The 24101-nt window shown below is 43.8% G+C and overlaps 1 protein-coding gene across 2 annotated transcripts in view; it reads left to right on the forward strand.

Annotated features, from left to right (window-relative positions):
- The first annotated feature begins 62 nt into the window (after positions 1-62).
- BRD4 (bromodomain containing 4) overlaps positions 63-24101 on the forward strand; it is an 86604-nt gene continuing 62565 nt past the window's right edge. The window contains exon 1 of one of the 2 annotated variants that reach the window (XM_065917558.1): positions 63-232. The gene's annotated coding sequence lies outside the window, so the exon portion shown is untranslated. The remainder of the gene's footprint in view (positions 233-24101) is intronic. The other variant, XM_065917559.1, reaches the window with a different exon arrangement.

The raw sequence follows: 24101 nt of genomic DNA on the forward strand, positions 1-24101 counted from the left end.
GGCGGCAGCGGCGGCGGCGGCACGGCTGTTTGTTCTGCTCTCCCGCAGCCGAGGAGCCAAAGCAGGGGCTGCGGCGGCGGCGGCTGCCGGCAGTGCCCGCGGCCGAGCGGGGCCTGTGAGCGCGGCGGAGCGGCGGGCGCGGCGGGCGGGCCCCGGCGCCGCGCAGGCAGCCCGAAGAGGAGGGGGCGGTGGCGGGCGGCTGGCGGGGGCGGCGTGCGGCCTAGCGTCTCAGGTGAGGACCGGTGCCCTTCGGGGCAGCAGACGGCGCGGGGCGGCCTGCTGGGGCCCGCGGCGCGGTCCGCGTAACCTGCATTGCGTAATGGGGCTGGTGCGCCAGGAGCTACGCCATCGGCGCGGCGCGGGGGCGGGGAGGCTGGGGCGACGCGGGCTCGGGCCTGCGGGCCTCCCGCGTCCCCGCGCCGCTCGCGCCGGACCAGGGCCGCTTGCGCCGTTGGCGTCGGGGCGGCAGGGCGGCTCGCGGGCGCCCCGCCGTTGGCGCCACGGCCCCCCGGCTCCGGCTGGGCGGCCGGGCAGGGGCGCGGGCGGGGGGCGCGGGCGCAGCGGCGGGGCGGGTGGCCGGGGGCGGGCGGGGGGCGGGCCGAGGCGCCCGGCACTTCCTGTCGCCGCCATTTTGTCAAGTGAGGAGGAGGAGGAGGAGGAGGAAGAGGCCGCCGCGGAGTCCGCGGTGCGCCTGGCCCGGGTAAGTCCGGGCACGGCGTGGTGGTCACGAGCGCCGCTGTTCCCGGCCGCGGTCCCTGGGGCGGCCTCGGCCCCGGTGTTCACGTGGGGCGGCCCGACGCGCCCTCCCTCTGGAGCTTTGGTCCTATGGCTCAGGCCGGGGCAGCGCGCCCCCGCCCTCATTTCCTCACCTTCCGGACTGTCCCCCGGAGCTCTGCGGAGAACGGAGCTGGTCCCCAGGTGGAGAGAGGAGGCTGCCGCCACACACCTACCGGGAGAGAGGCTGTTGGGGGCGGGAGCCGTGCTCCGAGGGGCGAGCCTGGCCCCCTTTACCCACCCACTCCCGGCACGACAGCTCCTCACTGGGTGCTTTGTTTTGCTCGGTCGGTGCTCGCTGGCGTCCTTTGCACCGTCTCTTCTATTTGCAGTATTTTGCGTGGTGGTGGTTTGGGGTGGGGATGTGGGGGAGTTGTGATTCAGCGAAATAAAATGACCCTCCCCTCCAAAACGGAAATAGCACAACTTCTCCCGATTGAGATACCCCTAAGGCCCAGGCTTGGATGAAGATGGGAAATCCCACTCTGGTGTAGTGGACTGTACAAATACTTTTGTTCAGGCCTGTGGATGAGTCATGTGCTTTTACTGTGCGGCTGACATCTCTCTTACTCAAGATCACGCATTGTATTTTGAAGTGTTATTTTTGTTTACTCATTTAACATTTTGTGCAACCTGGTCCTGTGTATGGTCTTGGCCCTTGGGTTACTTTTTATATGTGTGCTGGATGCAAGAAGTAACCTCTGGAGTCTGCGCCTCATGAAAATTAAAGTGCTTTTCTTACCTTCAAGAGAGTTTTCTCTGTCTCATCAGAGTACCTCTAAGCCAGTGGCTCTTTGGTTCTGTAATAATGTTTGGGAGATTTCTGTGAATGGGGCTGTCAGGTTCCTTAAATTGTTGGTTCTTGGGATTTAGTTCTTGGAGGTTGTAAAGAACGCAATCCCCAATAGGATTTATGAGTATGTTACCAGTTTCAAGAAGTTTTTGGATGGCACAGTCTGTTTTATGACCTTGCCAGTAATCTGGTAAAACATTATTTTCGGTTAAATTTGGATGGGGTTTATCTTTCCCCCAAGGTTTTAGGTAACTAACCTGTTCTCCCCTCAGTCTTCAACCTGGGAAGGATAAACTTCTCCTATGATTTCCCTCAACCAAATCGAGAAATGTCTGATCTGAAACAAATGCATTGCTCCCTGTTACCTGCTATACCCACTTAACCTTAGTAGGAAACATAGTATTTAAGGGTTCAAACTGTGGAGTGAGTCTCTTAAGATGGTTTTACTTTGTCTTATCTGAGGACGTGAACCCACATGTGTACATCTTGCTAGAATTCAGCCCCAACCAAATTGCTGAAGATAAGAAATTTTGCTAACCGATGAAGGTTAGAACCTGAAAGTGACTGCATTTTAAGGATGGGTTGGCTGTTTTGAGGTGTCTTTAAGGCTAACCTCCCTGGTTGGGAGGGTGATGAGGAAAAATATTACAAGAGAATCATTGGCCACTTTGTAAAATTTCCACTAAATTATTGAATTGTTTAACAGAATTTAGACTTTGTTTCTAAAAGTTACCCCTTTGAGCCAGTTGTTGTGATCTTTGAACTAAATTGCACTTTTGCTTTTGGAGGTGGAGGTATGCAATATTTTCGTGTTACACAATTCAGGTTATTGAATGACTTGAGATTATGAATTTCAGAAGGAGATTGGAGTCTCTTTATTTAAAATTTCAGTAAAAACCGTTTGGAATCAATGATGTGAAGACCCTGGGCTGTTAAATCTGTTCTGAGAGCCCACTGTCGTCTTCTGTATCAATGGTGTGGATGTAAAACGTTTCAAATTCTGGTTTTGAATAAAATTGTAAGGTAGACAAGTTTGTCTTTATGTTCCAGATACAGCTGTAAAACGGCGGGGGGGGGGGGGGGTGGCTTGTCATTGAAAACTGCTCCTGATGTTTAATAAATCTTTGTGATTTTTAGTGTTTAGAAAAGACTGAACATTTGCAAGGTGAGAATTGGGATTCTTTGCTGATGCTGACATTTAATTCATAAGATATGAGTTTGTTAAAAATAAATAAAATTTCGTTAAATTATACTTAAAAAGAACCCCACAGAACTGGAATGTGAGTTCCATGAGGACAGGGTTTTGTTTGCCAGTCTTTGCCTATTTTTATTCTTTAGTGTATCCTCAGCACCTTTGAAGAGCAGCTGTGATATTCATTGAGTGAATAAACTGGAGAGATAATTGAAGAAGAATTTGGCATGCCCATAATACCAAATGCAAATAGTTTCTCTTAAGTCATTAAAATATTAACGGGCATAATTAGTAAGTAGTGACTTTCAGGGAATGTGAATTTTAACTAAGATAACGTTAAGGTCTCTAATTGTGGTAAATTTATTAATAGTTGGAATAGCATGACATGCAGTTGCCTCTGTACATTGTCTACTGTACATTTCCCACTTTGAAGTTTGAAATGTGGTGAGTGGGTTTGGATTGTGGTTCAGTCCTGACCTGGGAAAAGTATTTTAAGAGGGAGATGAAGTGGGTAATAAATAAGTATGGGTAGCATTTCTTAATGTGAATCTCATTTTGTCAGTAAAAATAATTTTTTTAAAAAAAGGCATCGAGCCCTGATTTCACATGATTGACCAGTCTGTTTCATCAAATATTTTTTGAGCTTCTGCTATGTATAAAGAAAGACAAAAAGATATTTGCACGATGATTTCTTTATGGCACATATAATTTTAATTAATTTATTCACCCCCAAACATTGACTATAAATTATATACATTTTGAGTGTTATACTATTATTGTAAAATCTTATTGTTTTGTTTTTAGTCATTTTGTAATAGCTTTATTGAGATATTGTGCACGAATGATAGTTCACCAATTTACAGCGTATAATTCAGTGGTTTTTTAGTATATTCAGAATGGTGCAGCCACCACCACAACCAATTTGAGAACATTTTTATCTTTCCAAAAAGAGATCCCTATTCATTAGCAGGCACTCTCCATCCCTTCAATCCATGGCAACTACTGATGTACTCTCTGTGTCTATAAATTTGCCTGTTCTGGGTATTTCAGGAATTGTACAATATATATAAGCTTTTGTGTCTGACTTCTGTCACTTGGTGTAATGTTGTCAAGATTTATGGTGTAGCATGAGTCAGTACTTCATTTCTTTTATGAGTGAATACTGTTCCCTTATGTGCATATGTCACATTTTATTTCTCTGTTCTTCAGTTGATGGGTATTTGGGTTTCCACTGTTTTGGACTATGGTGAATGGTGCAGCTCTGAACATTCACGTACAAATTCTTGTGTGCACATTTTGTATTAATTTCTGTTGGGTGGATAGCTGGGAGTGGAATTGCTAGGTCATGGTACTTAACCATGTGCGATGACTTTTTATTGCAGTGATTTTTCTAGTACTTTCATGGAGGGGTTAAAAAAGAAAAAAGCTTAATGGAATGTGGTGTAGCCATTTAAAAGAGTGGGAAATGGAAGTACAAGGATGTCAGCCTGTTGACCTGTGGTATAGTCTGCATGGCTTGATCCCCATTTGGTTTCTTAATTGTAATTGTTAGAGAACAGCTTGAAGTGCTGATGAGGTACAGAGAGTAGTCTGGAAGATGCACCCCAAACTTGTACCATTGCTGTAAAATGTTTAAAAACACTTAGGGTTTTCCCCCCCCAGTCCAAACAGGCTACAACTGATTAAACTTGATTAAACTGCATCCACATGGGCCACTGTAAATCGTGGGATATATTCCATTCTAAAGAAATAGATGGAGAGTGAGTCCAGTCTCAAAGTTAGGGCAAAGCAGCCCTCTGTCCAGCTGTCCTGTAATAGCACTGGTTGGTCCACATCATTTGCAGAAGAGATTGTAAGGGTTTTCCGTGCTTAGCTTTTCAAAAAATATTACACTGTGAACATTTCCAAAATGCGCTATTTTAAATGGGTGTCTAAAATTCTATTACGTGAACATACCATAATTCTGCTGTTTCTGGTGATGATTTTCAAGTTTTCCCCTTTTTTCATCTCTAGAAGTGAAATTACCAAACCAGAGGGGGTGTGTTTTTGGAAACTTGGTACAATTTAGTTTTCTGGAAAAGTTTTATGACTTTTCTTTTATCCAATCAAACTTGACAGTGTCTTGTTTATAAAGATGAGGCTTTTAACAACCCCCAACAAATAGCAATTAGGTAAAACCCAAGTGTGGTCTTGGTGTTCTGTGAAGCCTTCTGAGAAGCAGAAGTGTCTTGAAGATCTTGCTCTTTGACCTTTCTTCTCTCCTGCCCAGAGTTGGACTTTGCTTCCTGAAATCAGGTCTCAGAATTCCTGACTCCATGATAGAAGTCCAGTGTAATCTGAATGCTCTGGGGAAGGCTTGAACAGCCTCTTGGCATCCAATCCTGTCTCATTTTTGCTGACCTGTTCCAAGGACTGATACTGCCAGGGTGGCACTGTAGACCCCCGTTTGAATCCTGGCCCTCTTGCCTGCCGTGTGACTTTCAGCTTGTCACGCGACCTTCCGCAAACTTCACTTGTCCACCTTTCAGTTAAGGGTAAAGTGAGGTGGTGCTCTCTCAAGGTTATTTGCTGTCATTACCCAGGGTGAAGAATGGAAGTGGGGAGAGGTATTAGAAAGTAGAGTGGCTGAGGGTTTGGAAGATGCACCAGCTGACATGCCTGGACACTGTGTCATCAGGTGATACCAAGATCAGCCAGGTGCCTTTCAGATCCCCCTCTGTGCTGTAAAGTCTTCCTTCGAGTGAACTCTGAGTAGCACTCAGTGGGGGAGGTGATTTAAAGTGTGGATTGGGTTTTTCAAGTGAAGATTTGTCTTTAGCTGATAATGAGATTAAAAGTGGGGGGTAATGGGATTAATGGAAATTCAGCAAGCTCTGGGGGTGCCCACCCTGGGATATTGTTGGCTGTATGGTTTTGGAGAAATGATCCAGCTGGGCAAGGTGGTCCAGTGTATTTTCAGTCCTAAGATGAAACCGAACCATTTCATTAAAACCTGGTTATGTGAACAATGCAACAGCTGTCCGAAACTGCTGGTGGAGGAAGTCTTTCCAAAGCACAAGCACAGCGTCTCTCTGTCCCTTCCCTGCCTGTTTGGCACTGAATTAAAGTACGTTGACATTTGGACTCGGTGAGAGGATTCTGGTCTCCAGGAAGTTTTGTATCACAAGTATCACAAGTCAGGGTCTCCTTGGAAAGGAGGCAGGCAGTTGTATGGTGGGCCAGGAAAGTGGAGTTGCTGACTGGGAGGCTAAGTTCCTGCTGATGGACTCTGGGCCTGTTGACCAGAAGAAAACCAGTCGATGCCAGTCACCTTTACTAGGGACTGTCAGGATCCAGTTCCATGTGGAATGCTTTTCGTGTGTGTGTGTGAAACCCAATCGAAGAGTCTATTTCTTTCAGAGATTGATCAGATACAAGCATTTAACTGAAAGGAGCATCTAAATGAATGTGTATTTCTTCTTTTTGATCTGTGACATACTTACAAATAAAGGGTTTTTAAAGGTCACCCTAGGTATAGGTTATTCTGTGATTTGTTCCTTGACAAGTGTTGGCCTGTTCTCAGTGTAGCGAGTTTCAGGACTTCAGGCTATGGCTAGCAGAGTTGGGCTTGGGTGGAGCTGTGTACTGAAAAGGGAGACCTGTGGAGTCCACGTTGGGGCATCAGTCCCAGCCCTACCTCCTTCTGACCTTGACCTCAGCCTCAGGCAAGTTGCACAATCTCCCTACACTTCAATTTCCTTATTGGTAAAACAGGATCTGTATGTTTAAGCGTTGACTGGGTAGACAAAAGATGGGGGTGCCTGGCATCTGGGTTGTATTAAGATAGGGAAGGGAAGGGGGTCTCTGACTTGTACTATATTTGTTTGGGGGCAGGGAGGGAGTGCTGCTTTTGCTCTGCCGAAGGGTTTCAAGAATAGCTGCGCAGGCCTCACTGTGCCTGTGGTCATTTCTCTTGTTTTGGTGTGCACTTCAGGCTGAAACTTTGTTTCTAGTTACTCTCATGCCAAGAGACACTGGCACATTGTGGAAGCACTGCCAGGGAGAGGTGTTGGGCTTGGTATTATGCAATTTCTAGAAACAGGAACTAGTAGTTTCTGTGTCTTTGTGTGTGGCTAACATACCCCAGGCAGTAACACATACATGCCTACAGGCGAATTGGCCTTTGAAATTATTTTGTGTAAAAGAGAGAGAGCAAGATAAATTGAGGGATTTTACACTTAAAACATTCTTCACTATGTTTGAGGAAACATACATTTCAGGTGAGCAAATTCTGAAGGTTGAAACAAGAGGACTGCATGGAGCGTGAACCCGCCAGTCCTGGTTGTGCGCGCGTGCACCTGTGCCTCCGTGCACAAGAGGGAGAGAAGGAGCTGGGCTGGACACTCTGCATCTACTGTGTGCCTGCCTTGGACAAGTTGCATATCCTCCCAGGCCTCAGTCTCTCATATGTTCAGCTCAGTCGCGTCCAACTCTTTGTGACCCCATGGACTGCAGCACGCCAGGCCTTCCTGTCCATCACCAACTCCTGGAGCCTACTCAAACTCATGTCCATTGACTCGGTGATGCCATCCAACCATCTCACCCTCTGTTGTCCCCTTCTCCCACCTTCAGTCTTTCTCAGCATCAGGGTCTTTTCAGATGAGTCAGTCCTTTGCATCAGGTGGCCAAAGTATTGCAGTTTCAACTTCAGCATCAGTCCTTCCAATGAATATTCAGGACTGATTTCCTTTCGGATGGACTGGTTGGATCTCCTTGCAGTCCAAGGGACACTCGTGTCTTCTCCAACACCACAGTTCAAAAGCATCTATTTTTTGGCGCTCAGCTTTGTTTATCGTCAAACTCTCACATCTATACGTGACTACTGGAAAAACCATGGCTCATATGTAAAAACGATACCTCATATGTAAAATGAGGTAACAGATTTGGGCTCCAGTGAACTTTGACCACAGTCTAGGTTTTAAGAGAAAGTAATTCTTGTTTTGGGTCTGTTTTTCAAACTCTGGATTATGAAGTGAATTTAGTAGGTTGAAATCATTGTTTAAGGGGGGGGAAGGAAATTTCAAAGGGTGTTACACATTCAAGGGTATTTCATAAAACCTTTGCTGTGATTCTGTGTATTGTGTACACGGCAAAATCTGTTTCCTATTGTGAATCTTTTCAGACTAGTATGAAATAGCCTTGTTTTGGATACCGCTCATTGTTAACTGTGGGTACTCTGAATTTTTTTTTTCTTTTTTTTTTTTTGGTGGTCATTTTACAATCATTTCTTTATCATTTGCCCAAGGTGTTTGTCCTGAATATGCTTTCTAGTAGCATGTGAACTGCATTGATCTTTAGTTTCTTTTCTTCCTTGTGCTGTGCTTGCTAGAAACTCTTTGGAGGGTAGAGTGGGATGGGGAAGTTGAGGAGAAAGCATGTGGGGAAGGCTGTCAGCAGATTGCAACAAGCAAAACCAGTAAAGAGTATTTTGTGTGTGTGTTTGGGGGGGGGGGGGCAAGTTATTTTTACTCTTGAGATCATGTCCTCCCAGCTTTTTAATCAAGCAAGATGTTACTTCTAAAGGAAATGGCTATATTGGTTACTTACTTATGGTATCAATAACAAACACGAAACAAAAGGGGATTTGTTGAAACAGAATGGAATTTGCTGGTTGATGTAGTAAGTCTAGAATGAACCTCAGGCACAGCTGAAATCAGGGACTCAAATAGGGACATCAGAGCTGTTTTTTATCGCTGATACCCTGACTTCGAGGTCAAGAATGATTCTTCCTGAGTCGTGCTCTGATGACAGAAGACACTGGCTTGGATCATTGCCCATCCCTGACCATGTTCAGAGTGGGAATGCCAAGCCACCTCACTCGAACATAATTCATTCATTCATTCATCTCTGCCCTCCACTTGCTCACCTCCAGTGGTAACCCCAGCAGCATCTTGCTCCTCATTGTGAGTCATGCTAGATGGGATAATTTTTTTGAACAGTCTCCATTTTATATTTGAAGTAGAGTGTACCCCCTATCTTGAAGCAATAAATTTTGGATGACTGAAGGGAAGTTAATTTTCGATACTTGGTCATAAAAACCAGAATTAGCTGCAATCAGCTTATAACGAGTTTCTCAAGAAAAAGGATAAAGTGAAGATAGTTAAGGATATGGGTATTCCAAATCCTTGGTCCAGAATTAAATGAAAGACATGATTTATACCAGGTTCAGGTACAGAGTGATTTGCTGTGGGGACTCAGGGAGGAGTCAAGCCAAGTTTCAATAGTCTCTTGGGTGGATAAGAAGACTCCAATCGCTGGTGATAGAGCCTAATTTGATCAGTAAACAGCCCTCAGGAAGCACAGGGGTGGGATAGGCTTATAACATGGAAGGAAGTGCAGGGGAAGACTGGGTTAAGAGACCAGGTAGGTAAACATCAGCATATTCATTCATGAATGAAATTGTAATGGAGAATGAATGTTTCAGTAGACTGGATTCATCTTTGTCCACACAAAAACTACATTTGTAATTTTGCCATTTGTTAAGCTGTTTCTATACTTAAATTCTTGTAAAGTCGGCTGCTTGGCATTCCTCTAGTATTACAGAAAGCTTACTCAGATTTCCATAATCAAAAACAAGTGTTAAACACTGCTAGAGTAATCATTTTCCTACAGTTCTTTCTGTTGGATTTATTCAGTTCTTTAAGGGACTCAAAATAATTGAGGATCCAGTGGCCAAGGATAGATCAGCTCTGCTTCTCATTAGAGCATCAGTTCTTAATTTAAGGGGAGGTTGGAGGTCCCTTTGAAAAGGTGACAAAGCTGTGGATCCTTTCTCCAGAAAAATGCATATGTGTGAACATTGAATAGTTAGGGGTAGAGGCATTTCTTAGAACCCTAGAGCCCATCCAAGAAGCATGTACTAAAATGAATTTCCTGGAATTTACTTTGTGAATGAGAAGTTATTATGTTAATTAAATGACCTGTGATGATTCTGAAGACTTTTGTTTTTGCATGTATCCTGCTTTTCCAAACATTTGCAATTTTTATGACCCTAGGAAACAATGTGGAGCACCCATTTTGGTTTATCCTTGTGGAAAATCCTCCAGAGGCTTTCTCAGAGCTGTCAACCTGTGTTAGCTGTGGTGCAGATCTGCCCAGGGGCCTTCTGCACCCCTCTTTTTCAACTTGTTCTTTTTCTTGGATATGAGGAATGTCTCAAAATGCCAGACTGGGCCTATTGGAGTGGCTGCAGGTGAAGGAAGGTTTTTGTTCTAGGGCTCTTCACTGAAGCAACTTCCGCTGTTCATAAAACTGTTTTCCCGGATTTGGTGTTGGCTTGGAGCCTTTGCTGCAGAAGGTAATCCAATGACCTGCTAGCCAGCCTGATCATTTGATTGTGCTGGGTATGGGTAAACTTAGAGAAAGACTCGTGGATGTGGTCCCTTATGTAGCTTAGTGCCTGCACTTAGCTGTGGGACCTTTTTTTCCGTGCCTGCATTTGAACCTGCAGACTGAGGGAGACAGAACTTGTGGGATGAGAAAATGCCATTCTTCAGCATGGTATGTGTGTGCTTAGGGATTGAAACGTGCTGCACAGGTGCTGTGCATGATGCCATTCTTCTCTCTTCCAAATAAATCCTTTGTCTGGTAGAAGGAAGGGGAAATTCATTATCATTAGCTTGAATAATTCGTGCTTTGTAATTGGGGCAGAGTTGTCAAAGGATGCAAAGTAACTTGTATTACTTCTAGGAATAGTGCATATTGTTTTAAAAATTGAGTGGAGTAAATTTTAAGGTCTTAGTGACTTTCTTCGGTGGTTTGTGAATGGGGCAGCATCCTACCTAGCAGATAGGGAGGGAAAGACTTGTGACAGAGAGTGCGGTGGGGGAAACTAGGGCATTGAAAAACAAATTGCTTGTGGCAAGGTCACTTTCTTTTTAGGGATGACAGGGGTCTGTCGGGCAGATTACCTCACTAGTGCTGACCAGGTGATTCCTGATTGACTGGTTTTAAGATTCCATTTCTGGGAGAGCCGAAACTAATTAAGCTGTGGTTTGTTGACCTGGGGCTCATTCTGGGCCTGTTTTCCTCTTTTTAGCAATATCAAAACCTCTTTGCTTTCCCCTAATCTCTAAAGTTTGAATTAAATTTATATGTGCTAATGGATATTTCCCCCATTCATTTTCTATTGGTCTTTGGCTGTAATTAATCCCTTTGCTCTGCCCAGTTGAATTACAGTTTTATGTATTGTACAGACGTGGCTTTGTTGCTTAAACAGTTTGCTCTTTTTATTCTGTAATTAAAAGAAATATAACTTATATGAAGGAGTTTTATAAGAGGTGGTACCACCCATGTGTAGGTTGTTTTCATTCATAATCTTCATTTAAAGTTTTTTAGCTCTGAAGTACTTTAAATTATATTAAAAAAAAAAAAACTGTTAAGTAATGAAGTTTGCATATGTGTCTTCATTTTTCCTTTTGATTCCAGGAAACTATTGTGCTCACAGATTAGTCGTCTGGAAGTAACACCACCTTCATGTTCATCTATTTCAAGATAATAGCTCACATATATCTGTAATCCCAGGAGTGCAGTTTTGACTCCGTAACATTGGAGCTGATAGCCTGCATCTTAGCTTGCCTGTCCTCAGTGTCATTTTCAGGACACCTGTGGGCCTCTTTGCTCTGGGAGTCCATCTGAATACCCTTCTCTTACACTTGTGAGAGCTGGGTACCTTCCCTGGCCTGTGGCTCTTTAAACACCCCAGCCCCCCAGTTGTTCACCTTGAGACAGTTGCTTATCTTTGATCATTGACTCTTTGTGAAAAGGAGTTAGCAAGTAGTTTCCTATGAACAGATTTCCCTTCAAAGGGTAGAAATACCTTTTCTGAATAGATCTTTTTTGATTTCTTATTGTTTAGTTAACCAAGTCATGTCCAACTCTTCCGACTCAATAGACTAGCCTGCCAGGCTCCTCTGTCCATGGAGTTTTCCAGCAAAAAATACTGGAGTGGGTTGCCTTTTTTTGTTTCTTCAGTTCAGTCGTGTCTGACTCTTTGTGACCCCATGGACTGCAGCATGCCAGGCTTCCTGGTCCATCACCAACTCCCGGATTTTATTCAAACTCATGTCCATCGAGGCAGTGATGCCATCTAACCATCTCATCCTCTGTTGGCCCCTTCTCCTCCTGCCTTCAGTCTTTCCCAGGATCAGGGTCTTTTCTATCAAGTCCATTCTTCATGTCAGGTGGCCAGAGTTTTGGAGTTTCAGCTTCATCATCAGTCCTTCCAATGAATATTCAGGACTGATCTCCTTTAGCATGGACTGGTTGGATCTCCTTGCAGTCCAAGCGACTCTCAAGAGTCTTTCCCAACACCACAGTTCAAAAGCATCAGTTCTTCGGTGCTCAGCTTTCCTTATAGTCCAACTCTCACATCCATACATGACTACTGGAAAAACCATAGCATAGCTTTGACTAGATGGACCTTTGTTGGCAAAGTAATGTCTCTGCTTTTTAAAATGCTGTTTAGGTTGATCATAGCTCTCTTTCCAAGGAGCAGGCATCTTTTAATTTCATGGCTGTGGTCTGTTTCTTACTGCTGGCCTATTCTGAAGTGGTAGATTGGAACAGAAGTCACTCAGCTTGCTCTCTGAGTCAGCCTTCATGTATGGAACTTCAGTGTGAATCACTTCCCTTTCTCTACTCTGTTCCCCTGCACAGATGGAGCTTGTGCATCTGTTTATGATCTCCATTTTAGTGAATATTCTGAGTGATTACTGTGTGCCAGGTGTACTGTTTGTTGAATTTCTAAGACCTTCTGTATTTCTAAAGTCCTCTGAAGATAGGTACTGGTATCATTTCTGTCTTACGGATAAGAAATTTGACAACCAGAGAGCTCAGTCACTTGGACAGTGTTGCTGGTAAGTGTCAAGGCCTGGCTCTAGAGCTCAAGGGTTTATGACTAGGGAGGAAGGAATGTAACGCATGCAGATGGTTGGAATGGTACCTAATAGAATAAGGTAGATCTTGGAAGTACTCCCTGAGAGGTACAGGCCAGGCAGTCCTGGAAGGAAGAAACCATCCAGCTGTGAATGTTGGAAAAGAAATGACATTTAGGCTGGTCTGTCAGTGAGCATAGCTAAGGCTTGGATGGAGACCTGGATAGTGCTGCAAGCAAACACCTGTCCTTTGGAGGCAGTCCCCATGGCAGAGAATTACCAGAGGAGGGTCGTTGCTTTCACTGGACAGATCTTTTCATCCAGGATTCTGTGCCACTCTCCTGAAGAGTCTGATGAGGAAATGCAAACAAGTGGGATTAGGCTACACCCTGAAAAGGTTTCCACCAGCGCTTTGACTTAGTCTCACCTCCGTTTTCCCCTTGATACTCCAGTGGAAGTATATGAGTACAGAAGAGGAATTTTGGGGGAGCAGTAAGCTGGAGTGTCATCTTTAGCCCAGGCTTGTTAAATCGGTGTGAGCTGGATGATCTCTTAAGATTACCGTGAGCTGCACAGTCTCTAAGCTCAGCTTCTTGTAGGGTGAAATTGAATTCCAGCTCTTGGGTGCTTATTTCCCACCTAGGGACTCTTATTTACAAGGAATTTCCTGCCGAAAGCAAACTTGCTGACTTGGATGATTCCTTCTTCGTGTGCGCATGGGTCTTCCTACGTAATCAGGTACTGTGTTCACTATTCTGTGTGTGCAGTGAGGGTTCAGTGATGAGTAGAAGTGTCTCCCATGTTTATATGCCATATACATTTAAAATGTGACTGGGGCTTGGGGGAGTGAGACAGGTGTTTCAGAGACCTTAGTATCTTCAGTGGTGAGCAGCAACCCAGTGTTAGAACGGTGGTAATCCATTTAACAAGTGTGCCTTGCAGAAATAGATGTTTCATTTTACTTTTAAAACTTTCCTTTCAGTTTGTAAAATGGCAAATCATCTCATTGAATAAAGGTTTGACTCTGAGTATCTGTGAAAAAATTATCCAGTCAAGAGAAAATGGTAGATGTTAAACAAAGTGCCTGCAAAACTTGACTAGTAAGCTAGTTGCAAAGTACTGGGTTGGCCAAAAGGTTCGTTTGCTTTTTTCCATAAGACCTGTAGTAGCGGTTAGCTGTCTTTAATATCATCCGAAACAGCTTTGTTAGATTGTATAGTGACGGCTGTCATATCAGCATGCATTTAAAAAAAACAACAAAAAGGTGAATTTTTGTGTGTGAACGTGAAGTCACTCAGTCGTGTCCGACTCTTTGTGACCCCATGAATTTTTGTGTAGTCATCTTAATATTGAAGATGAAAGAAAAAGCAACATTTTCAGCATATTATGCTTTATTGTTTCAAGAAAGGCAAAATGCAACTAAAAAGCAAAAAGATTTGTGCAGTGTATGGAGAAGGTGCTGTGACTGACTGAATGTGTCAGAAGTGTATTTTGAAGCTTTGCGATGGAAATTTCTCACTGCACAGTGCTCCATAGTTGGGTAGACCAGTTGAAGTTGCTGGCAATCAAATTGAAACATTAGTGGAGAATAATCATTGTTACACCACGTGGGAAATAGCTGACATACTCAAAATATCCAAATCAAGCGTGGAAAATCTTTTGTACCATCTTGGTTATGTTGATCACTTTGATGTTTGGGTTCCACATAACTGAAGCAGAAAAAAACCTTCCTGACAGTATTTCCGCATACGATTTCTTTACTGAAACGTAACAAAAATGTTCTGTTTTTTTTAAAATAAATTGTGATAGAAGATGAAAAGTGGATACTGTACAGTAATGTGAAATGAAAGATTGTGGAGCAAATGAAATGAACCACCACCAACCACACCAAAGGCCAGTCTTCATCCAAAGAAGGTGATGTGTCTATGGTGGGATTGGAAGGAAGTCCTTTTATTACAATCTCCTTCTGAAAATAAAACAATTATTTCTAACCAGTACTGCTCCCAGTTAGACTAGCTGAAGGCAGCACTTGATGAAAAGCATCTAGAATTAGTCAACAGAAAATGCATAATCTTCCATCAGGATAATGCAAGACCACATGTTTCTTTGGTAATTAGGCAAAAATTGTTACAGCTTGTCTGGGAAGTTCTGATTTGTCTGCTGTTTTCACCACACATTGGACCTTTGGATGCCCATTTATTTTGGTCTTTATAAATTCTCAATGGGAGAAAATTAAATTCCCTGATAGACTGTAAAAGGCACCTGAAACAGTTCTTTGCTCAAAAAAGGTAAGTTTTGGGAAGACGGAATTACAAAGTTGCCTGAAAAGTGGCAAAAGGTAGTAGAACAAAATGGCGAATACATTGTTCAATAAAGTTCTTGGTGAACTTTAAAGTAAAACTTAGTTTTACTTTAAAAACCAAAGGAACTTTTTTCCAACTCAGTACATTATCAAAATATAATAGATTTATTGCTGCATAATTCTGTTGCTCTAAAACTCTAGAATTGCATATTTGAAATTCCCATCCTGTGGTACTGTGAGCTCCTGGCTTTTGTCACAAGACCATTGCCCAATTCCATGTCTTGATTGTTTGCTGCTTCTGCACTCCCTCCATATTTTAGGGTCCAGTTTGGAGCATTCTTATTTTACAGTGATTGCCCAGTTTCTAGGGTTTCCCTTGTGGCTCAGTTGGTTAAAAAATCCACCTACAATATGGGAAACCTGGGTTCCTCCCCTGGATTGGGAGGATCTCCTGGAGAAGGGGAAGGCTACCCACTCAAAGCAGTGCTCTCCAGTGGAACTTTGTACTGTCATAGAAACATTTGTTTTCTGGGTTATTTAGCGTGTTAACACTACACTCACGTGGCACATAAGGCCTTGAAAGTGGCTCAAGACTAACATTGTGCTCGGTTTGACAGATTTTAGAGAAGCTGGACTCATTTTAGTCCCATGGTGCTTTCAGGTATCTGAGTTAACACTGGCCTTATGGGCAGGTGGATGTGCAGTTCTAGAATTCAGGGGAGGGTTTGCCAGACTTTGAAAGCTTTGGGCAATTGTCAGGAAGGTGAGAGAAGTCTCCCTGGGGCTGTGGGGGGAGAAATGAGGGACCTGGGGCCAGCATTTAGATGAGAAGATAGTGGGGACTGAATCCTGATTTGTGGATAGGAAGGTTTCTCCTCTATTCCTCTCCTCCACCCCTAGGAGGTTGGGAGAGGAATCCCAGAAAGGGCCTGGACTTGAGAGCCAAGCCTGTGCAGGATGAGAGCTCAGAGAATTAGCCCTCATCAGGGTGAGGTCTTGGCCTTCGGAAGCTATTCATCCTGGAGTTATCTAGAAAAGATTATGTTCTCTAGTCTCTGCCTGTCTTTATAGCCTAGAAAATCCCCCACCCCTCTTTGGAATTTGCGTTATCTGTCATCTTCCCTTCCACTCTCATTTTTGTGACCTTTAGGGGCAGGGCTGGATCATTTGGCCCCATTACCTGTTTGTGGAGAATGTGAACCAAGGTTCAAGCAGAGATTGAAGACTGAGCTTTGACTCTAGAAGGTGCCGGTGGTGGGTTCACCTGGAGTGAGTCAACTGAGCAAGGTGGGCAGAAACCTGCCCACTGAGCTGTTGCTGGTGGGCTGCCTTTGGTTTTACACGTTTTGTGGTTTACAGCTCGTGAAACGTGAACATTTTCAGAGTTAATAGTGTTTATTGAGCACTTTCTGTTGCAACTCATTTGGCTCTTACACAAGCCTTGTAAGGGCCTTATTACCATTTTAGAGTTGCGGAAGCTGCAGTGACGCCATCCACCTATTTTTTCTGGTCAAAAATGCATAAGACAGTTTTGCCATCTTAACGTTTGTAAGTATAAGATAGTGTTAACTGTGTGTACATTCTTGTGCAATAGATCCTGAGAACTTTTTCATCTTGCAAAACTGAAACTATAGCTACTGAAAACTCTCACCTTTCCTCTCTGCCTAGCCTCTGGCAACTACATTCTACTTTGTTTTTAAGAGTTTGGCTGTTTAAGATACTTCATGCAGTGGAGTTATGCAGTCTTTGTCTTTTTATGACTGACTTGTTTCACTGAACGTAATGTCATACAGGTTCATCCATGTTATCATTAATGCCAGGATTTCCTTATTTTTTAAAAGGCTGATTACTAGTCCAGTGTATATACACATACCACATTTTCTTTATCCATCCAGGTGTTCGTTGATGGACATTTAAATTGCTTTCACTTCTTGGCTGTTTTGAATATTTATTTATCTGTTGGGTCTTTGTTGCATCACATGGGATCTTCGTTGTGGCTGGTGGACTCCAAAATTGAGGCATGCAGTCTCTGGCTGGTTACAGTGCATGGGTTTAGTTCCCCAGCCAGGGATCCAGCCTGTGTCCCCTGCATTGCAAAGTGTATTCTTAACCACTAGACCACCTGGGAAGTCCTGGCAATTTTGAAAATAAGTTAGACCTTGAAACAAGCTTGCAAAGGACTGTAAACTTCTCATGTTCTGATTTTGCTCTGAAACTGATTTGTGGTTGGGGGATTTTTATCAAGCAGCTCTGGAAGATGGTCAAAAGGTATAGGAGATGGTTCAAGCAGTGGCACTGTGGTATTCAACTAGCTGTTTTTCAGGGCATCCTAAAAGAAGCGACTGGTTAAAATTGAAATGGATCCCACCCCATCTTGGTTTCTCAAGGTCTGTCAGTTACCCCACAGCTCTGGCTTCTCAACCCCCAAAGTACCAAGACAGCGTTTTCCACAGCCATTGGTTTGACTTATGTCTTTTTTTTTTTAAGTTGTGGTATAGTTGATACACATTATTATATGTTTCAGGTGTACAACACAATTCACACTTTCAAAAGGTTATATTCTATTTATAGTTATTATAAAATATTGGCTATACGCTCCATGACTTGTGTCTTAATTTCAACCAGTCTAACCCTAAAAAGACTCACAGAATTATTGTAATTGAACATTTCTCTATGCATTGCCTCAAAATGTGACCAGAGCAACCTGGACAACCTTAGTAATTTTTTAATTTATTTTTGGCTGTGTTGGGTCTTCGTTGCAGCACACAGGATCTTCTTTGCAGCATGCACGATCTCCCTTGCAGCATGCGGGATCTTCGTTGCGGCTCACAGGCTTCTCTCTTGTTGTGGCGTGTGGCCCACGTGGTTGTGACTCGGGGGCTCAGTGACCCCGTGGCCTGTGGGGTCTTACAGGGATAGAACCCATTTCCCCTGCATTGGAAGATGGACCACTGGACCACCAGGGAAGTCCCAAGCCTGGGTAACTTTAATTGCTTCATCCTGCGTCCCTGTGCTTCTGAGTACCAAGCATCTCCTTCAAAGGGGAATGCAATAAGCTAGACAATTTGCTCCCCCAAAAGGAAGCAGCTTAGATTGCCCTGCCCCGCCGCTCCTCCCCCCCTCCCGCCGCCACCCCCCCCCCCCCGCCATTTTCAGAAAATCTGGTTATATCCTTATAAATTCGACTGTCCAGTCATCAGTTCATGAACATTTCAGTTTCTACCTTTTGGCTCTTGGGAATAATGCTGTGAACATTCATTTGCAAGTTTTTGTGTTTGTCTTTCTCTTGGCTGTATACCCACGGTAGTATTTCTGCGTCATATGTACTTTTGAGGAGCTGCTGGACTGTTCTCAGAAGTTACTGCCCCATTTTACATTCTCATAATGTATGAGGACTGCAGTTTCTGAATATCCTTGCTGGCACTTATGAATAATTTTTTGATTATAGCTTTTTTTTTTTTTTAAATTTCTTGATTATCGCTTTTTAAACCTAGCAGAAGTTAAGTAGTTTTCAGCTTTTGCCTTTTTTTTTTCTTCCTTCTGATCTTTAACTTGAGCAGCCATTGCAAGATACTTTGTTTCTCAGTGTTCTTGAAGCCCACTTCCAAAGGCAGCTTCCACCCAGATGAGTCTTGTCATGTGACACAAGTTACAAGGTGACTGAATGCACGTGAAGCACCTGGATGCCTGATGTTTTAAAGAGGTTGAATTTTAAGTATTTAATGGATTCGCTTTCTGTAAACTTTTAATCTAGTAGTGTCTTGATTTTTTTTCTTTTTAGATAATACAATGTTGGGATCTTGGGGTGAGGGTTCCAATCCACACTCTCCCTCCCAGTTTTTAGTCATAGGCACACATGCGTACCTGAATATAAAGATGTGTTTCAGAATCCATCTTGTCGTACATGTTGCCAAACAGCTTCTAGTTGAGGCCAGAGGATGCAGACTTGATTCATCAAGGATCTTAGGTAGACTGTGCATCAAGTTTTGAAACCTGCTGTAATTTTGAAGTCCTTTTTTTTTTTTTTTTAAACTGTTAAACTGCCAGTGTCATTTTCTTGTCTTGGGAAGGGAGTGAGCTAGTCATTAAGGGTTTATGCTTAGCTGAAGTTCTCTGTACCTCCGGTGTGTTTTATGCTGACCATTAGAGCATGCTGAAAATGGAATGTACTACTAAGGAGGTGAGCAGATGAGCTATGACTGATAGTATTGAAGTTGAAAATGGACTCACAGGCTTTTGGCAGTGATCTGGCAAAGACTCCTTAACCTCTCGCCTCTGTTCCCCTATCAGTAAAATGGGATGACAGAAGCACTCCACCTGCCTGGAGATGGTGAAGATTTGTCTGGGATCAAGTGGCCCTACTGTTAGTGACGAGAATCAGGGACAGCAGAGGATTGCTTCTGCCTACTCTGGGGTGGTCTGATTTCAAGAAGATACTGTAGTCATACTGATTAAAGCTGTAATGGTTTTCACTTTAAATTCGAATGATTGTAATTTGTTTCTCAACTCGAGGGGACCTGGGACTACGTCATTAATTTCTGGTTCGTGTGTGTTCCTTTCCCTACACATTTTCTGGCCCCATCCTGAATTTTGAGGAGACCATCTTTTGTCTCAGTTGCTTGTGTTGGTGAACGATATGTTGTTCAGTCTTGTTTCTCAGCTTTGTTATCAATGCTGTGTACCATTTGCAGACTTCTGCCACTTCCTCATTTAAAGTTCATCCATGTTGTGGTAGCTGTCTATGGGTAACTTATTTTCACCTAAGTGTGAATGTATCACAATTTGTTCTGTTGGTGGACATTTAGGTCAGTAGATTTGCTTTTATTGAACAGAGAAGGGAGGGTGGAAGAGGCGCTATTGATAAGCATTCTTGCTATAGCATTCTTTTGCATGTGTGCATGCATCCAAGGGGTATGCAGGTGTCTCAGGTGCCCTGGGAGTGGGATTACTAGGCCATCAGGGATACCTTAATGCCAGATTACTTAAAAGAAGCAGTTGCATCTGTTTACCTTCCCACATCGGAAAATGTTGAACCGTGTTTTCACCAACATTTTGACATTAACAGACTTCTTATATTTGCGAGTTAATTCAGCTGTGAGCATCGTCTCATGTTTGCTTATCGTACTTGTTTGAAATACCTGTTTCTGACTTTTGCTCCTTTTCCTTTAGCTTGTTTATCTTTTAAAATTGATTTGCAGCAGTTCTTTGTATTTGAGTGCCAGATCTTTGTGGATAGTACATTTTACAAATATTTCCTCATAGTTTGGTATCTCTTACCACCACCACCACTACCACCATGTACACACACTTTTTAGTATCTTTTTAAAAAATATTTATTATCTGTGTCAGTTTTTAGTTGTGGCACACAGAATCTTCTGTTGCAGTGCTTGGACTGTCCGGTGTACTTGTGGCATACAGGCTTAAGTTGTTCCGGGCAGGTGGGATCTTAGTTCCTTGACCAGGGATTAAACCCACATACCCTGCATTGCAAGGTGGATTCTTAGCCACTGGGCCACCATCTTCTAAAATTGATCAGGTTTTGCCTTTCATCCATCAGGAAATGATTTTGGGGTATAGGGTGAAGAATCATGCAGCCTCTGAATTCCTTGCTGGCTTGGTGGCCTCATGTAAATGACTGATTTCTTTTAACATCAGTGTCCTTGGCTACAGAATGAGATTCTAATCCCTACTCTGTGCAGGGTTCTTGTGAGGTCAGACAGCAAGCCTCAGTAAGCGTTCAGTAATTGCTCCTTGTTCTGAGTCCAGCTGCATTCCCTAAACATGTGGACACTCAGGGAAAGTTGGCACTTAACAGGGAAAGTTGTTGCTAGTACATTGCCTGCCAACTGCTACAACCACCGCAGCCAGACTGGGTTTGACTGCTCAGCAAATCCCCTGGCAGGGCACTGGTGGCTTGCAGAATGTTCAGCAGCGTGCAAACTTGCCTGGTGCAAGCAGATGCTCGGTCTTAGAGCTTATTAGTGTAGATCTGATGCTTTGTAGAAGTGACCGCTTCCTAACTCTCCCATGCAGTTACAAAGTTGAGTTTGGACATTCTAACCAGGAGCTGTGGTCCTTGAAAGGAGCTTAAGTGACTGCCAGCGACCACATGTGCAGACATCCAGTGTGTAAGTCCTGTGAGCAAACGAAGGCTGGGGATCTGGTGATGTTTGGCATTTGTGTCACAGTATGCTTTCTCTGACTCGTGGAGAGAATGGGCTGGGATTGTGTCATGAGGTACAGTTAGAGATCCTGTGATCAAAGAGGCTTTGCTTTTTCCTCTGGAGGAGAGTAATGACAGTGAAGGATGGATGGACATTTTTTCATGTGTCCTGGGAGGATCAACTGTCAGAGGAGACTGAAGGTATGGATTTCAAGCATTACTTGTGGAGTCTGTAATGGTGGTTACTGGCCTCTCGAGCTGTTTCCGGTTTCACTCTCCAGCGTTCCTGCTGCCATTTTGTTCAGGGGTTTGTCATAACACCTTTCACGGAGGAGACCACTGAGTTGAGCGTGGAATATTAAGCCAGCAAACATTTGTTGAGCCTTCTCAATCCTATAATGTCCACACTTGAAAAACTGGAGATGTCCCAGTGTAAAAGAGCTGAGGAGTGGTAAACTTTGCCCTTTGTCGTGGCTGTCATGTCCCATGTGAAGGTGATAGGTAGGGTCTATACACATGTGCCATCAATGCCGGGACACAGTATGAGGGGGATATTGATTGTAAGTGACCCTCTGAGTTTACTGATGGGAACACAGATGTTCGTGATTTAGGGTGACCTTTCCCCTACTTGTGGCTTTGTTACATTTTATTATAGTAACAGCTAAATGTGTTAATCAAGAGCTCTAAAAATATAGGGCAGAATTGCCCTGTTTGTTTAATGTTGCTTGTTCCCCCTGAACTGGAAGATGTTCTTTTGTCAGGGCTAGTAGGCAGTTCCTTGATTCTCTGGCACTTGTTGCCTGGGAGTCCCACTCCCAGCCCTTCAGCAAATATCTTTACTAGTTTTGAGATTTAACCAAAACTGTAACATTGGACTAAGGTCTTCAAGGAAACGTTTACTATGAAAAATTGCTCTGCAGAACACCTTTGTTCTATAAGGGTAAGTTAATTTTCTCAAAAGATTAATAAATTTTCTTGTACATTAAACACTCTTGAATAGCTGGGTATCAACTTTCTGAGCTAGGAGTAGCCCCATGTCCCCACTGATGTGAGTGCACGAAATTTTGTGGTTGTGCGACCCACAAAGATTTTTTATTACTCCTTTAAGATTGTTAATCTCACTGTTTTGCTGTCTTAAATGTAAACCACAAGTCATAGAACCTGTTCTTTACCTTAAACTTTCCTTTCAGAAAAGCACTTCATAACACTTAGTTGTTATGCAGTGCTCCAGTAGCTGCTTTCATCTTGGAGGTGTTTCCAGTCTGCACAAGGTGGATGGATCATTCCCAGAAAGTAGAGCAGTTTGGGTCTTTCTCAACCCCACCCCCCTCCAAAAGCTGTGATTGAGCAGCATTGGGCACTGCACATAAAGCAGGCACTATTTGTAAGCCTCCTGAACCTGAGACAGTCCTAAGGATGGGTCCTGTTAGCCACTCTCTTTCACAGATGAGGAGTCACAAGTCTAATGACAGTGTCTGTTGCCAAAAGTTTCAGAGATTAGCTCTGGAGGTTGACAAGGCTTAGGCCAGCCTGCTTTTGTTCTTCATCTGCAGGTCTGTCTCCATGTTCCCTGCAGAGCGTCAAGTCTGAAGTAGTTGGGGGCACAGACATGGTTGGTTGGTTTATTCATTTTCTTAAGTGTGTATGCTATAAAATTCACTCTGACAAATACACCACTGCAGTCAAGATAGAGTATTTCCAGCATTCCCCCAAACTCCTTTTGTGCTTCTTTGCAGTCAGCCCTTCCTCCTGTCACCAGCTATACACATGAGGGTTTAAAGCAAGATCCCTAAACAGTTCTCTCTGCAGCCAGAGATGAGCGCCACCGCCTTGGGAACTCTCTCCAGAGCGGCCGATATGTCATGTTTTTGCCTATGAGCCTGGTGGGTAAGATGCAGAAGGAGATGGCCACTTGATGTAAGGAGAGATAGCCCTGGAATATTGGGTCTTGTTCTGAGTGGTGGCTGCCTGCCTGCTGTTGTCACTGCCTTGCCTGGGGAGGGAGGAGGAAGCTTGAACATCATGCCACAGAGTGCACTCCTCCTGAAAGCTGTGGAAGTGTGTCCCTCTTGTGTGCCTCTCTACATCTGTCCACATTGGGGGTTCTGCCTTAGGCAAAGGCATCTCTTGCCTGGAATCACAGAGTAAACTGCTTCTTAGCTGATATTGGCCATAGCTTGAATGCCCCAGGTCCTATCCTATCCCTTCTGTCCCTTCATCCCATCTTCTCCCACCCCCACCCGGAACTCTTGAGTTGGTTACTGTGCCTATGGAGCACAAAGAAAGAATTGTGAAAGAATTGTATGAAAATTGCAAAATTCTCGAAGGAGAGGATTTGTTTTAAATGGCGAGGAGGGGTGCTCTACCCATCCCATGCATGATGGTCCCCTTCTAGTAAAATGCTAGATCCTTCTGCTGTGAGATAGTCACATGGGTTACAAGTGTGAGCAGAGCCAGTCCAGAACCTAACACATTCAGATGGGCAGTTGGTGGTAGCTAAGCACGTTTGCTCCCCAAGGAGCGTCTGTGTCTGCAGATGTTTATAGTGCCCGGCTCTGTGCCAGCAGAAGAGGGCTGTTGCCACAGTGCCAGAGGCACAACATATAGAAGTGACAGCATGAGGTGTCAGCGGTAACCCAAGTGCTAGAATCCCAGGAGGTAGCCTGGACTGCTTCGGGAGCTCTCAGTGTGGTACCGATTTTCTTTCTCGAGGCCTCGGGTGGAGTTGGATTGACTTTGTAGTCTTCTCGGGATAAACGATTTGGCTTTCTTTTTGTTATGCCAATTTTCTGATTGTAGGAAATAGATTGTTATAATTTGGTCTAGTTCACAAGTGTTAGGGAGGCTGTAGAGAAGTATAGTTTCATCCCTTTTTCAGGGATGGAGTGAGGAGAGGAATGATGTGACTGCAAGCTTTTATATTAAGTATGCAAGGAAAGCATTTTGTGATTCTTTTCTCAGTT

Source organism: Muntiacus reevesi, chromosome 1 (assembly GCF_963930625.1).
Source record: "Muntiacus reevesi chromosome 1, mMunRee1.1, whole genome shotgun sequence".
Classification (NCBI taxonomy): domain Eukaryota; kingdom Metazoa; phylum Chordata; class Mammalia; order Artiodactyla; family Cervidae; genus Muntiacus; species Muntiacus reevesi.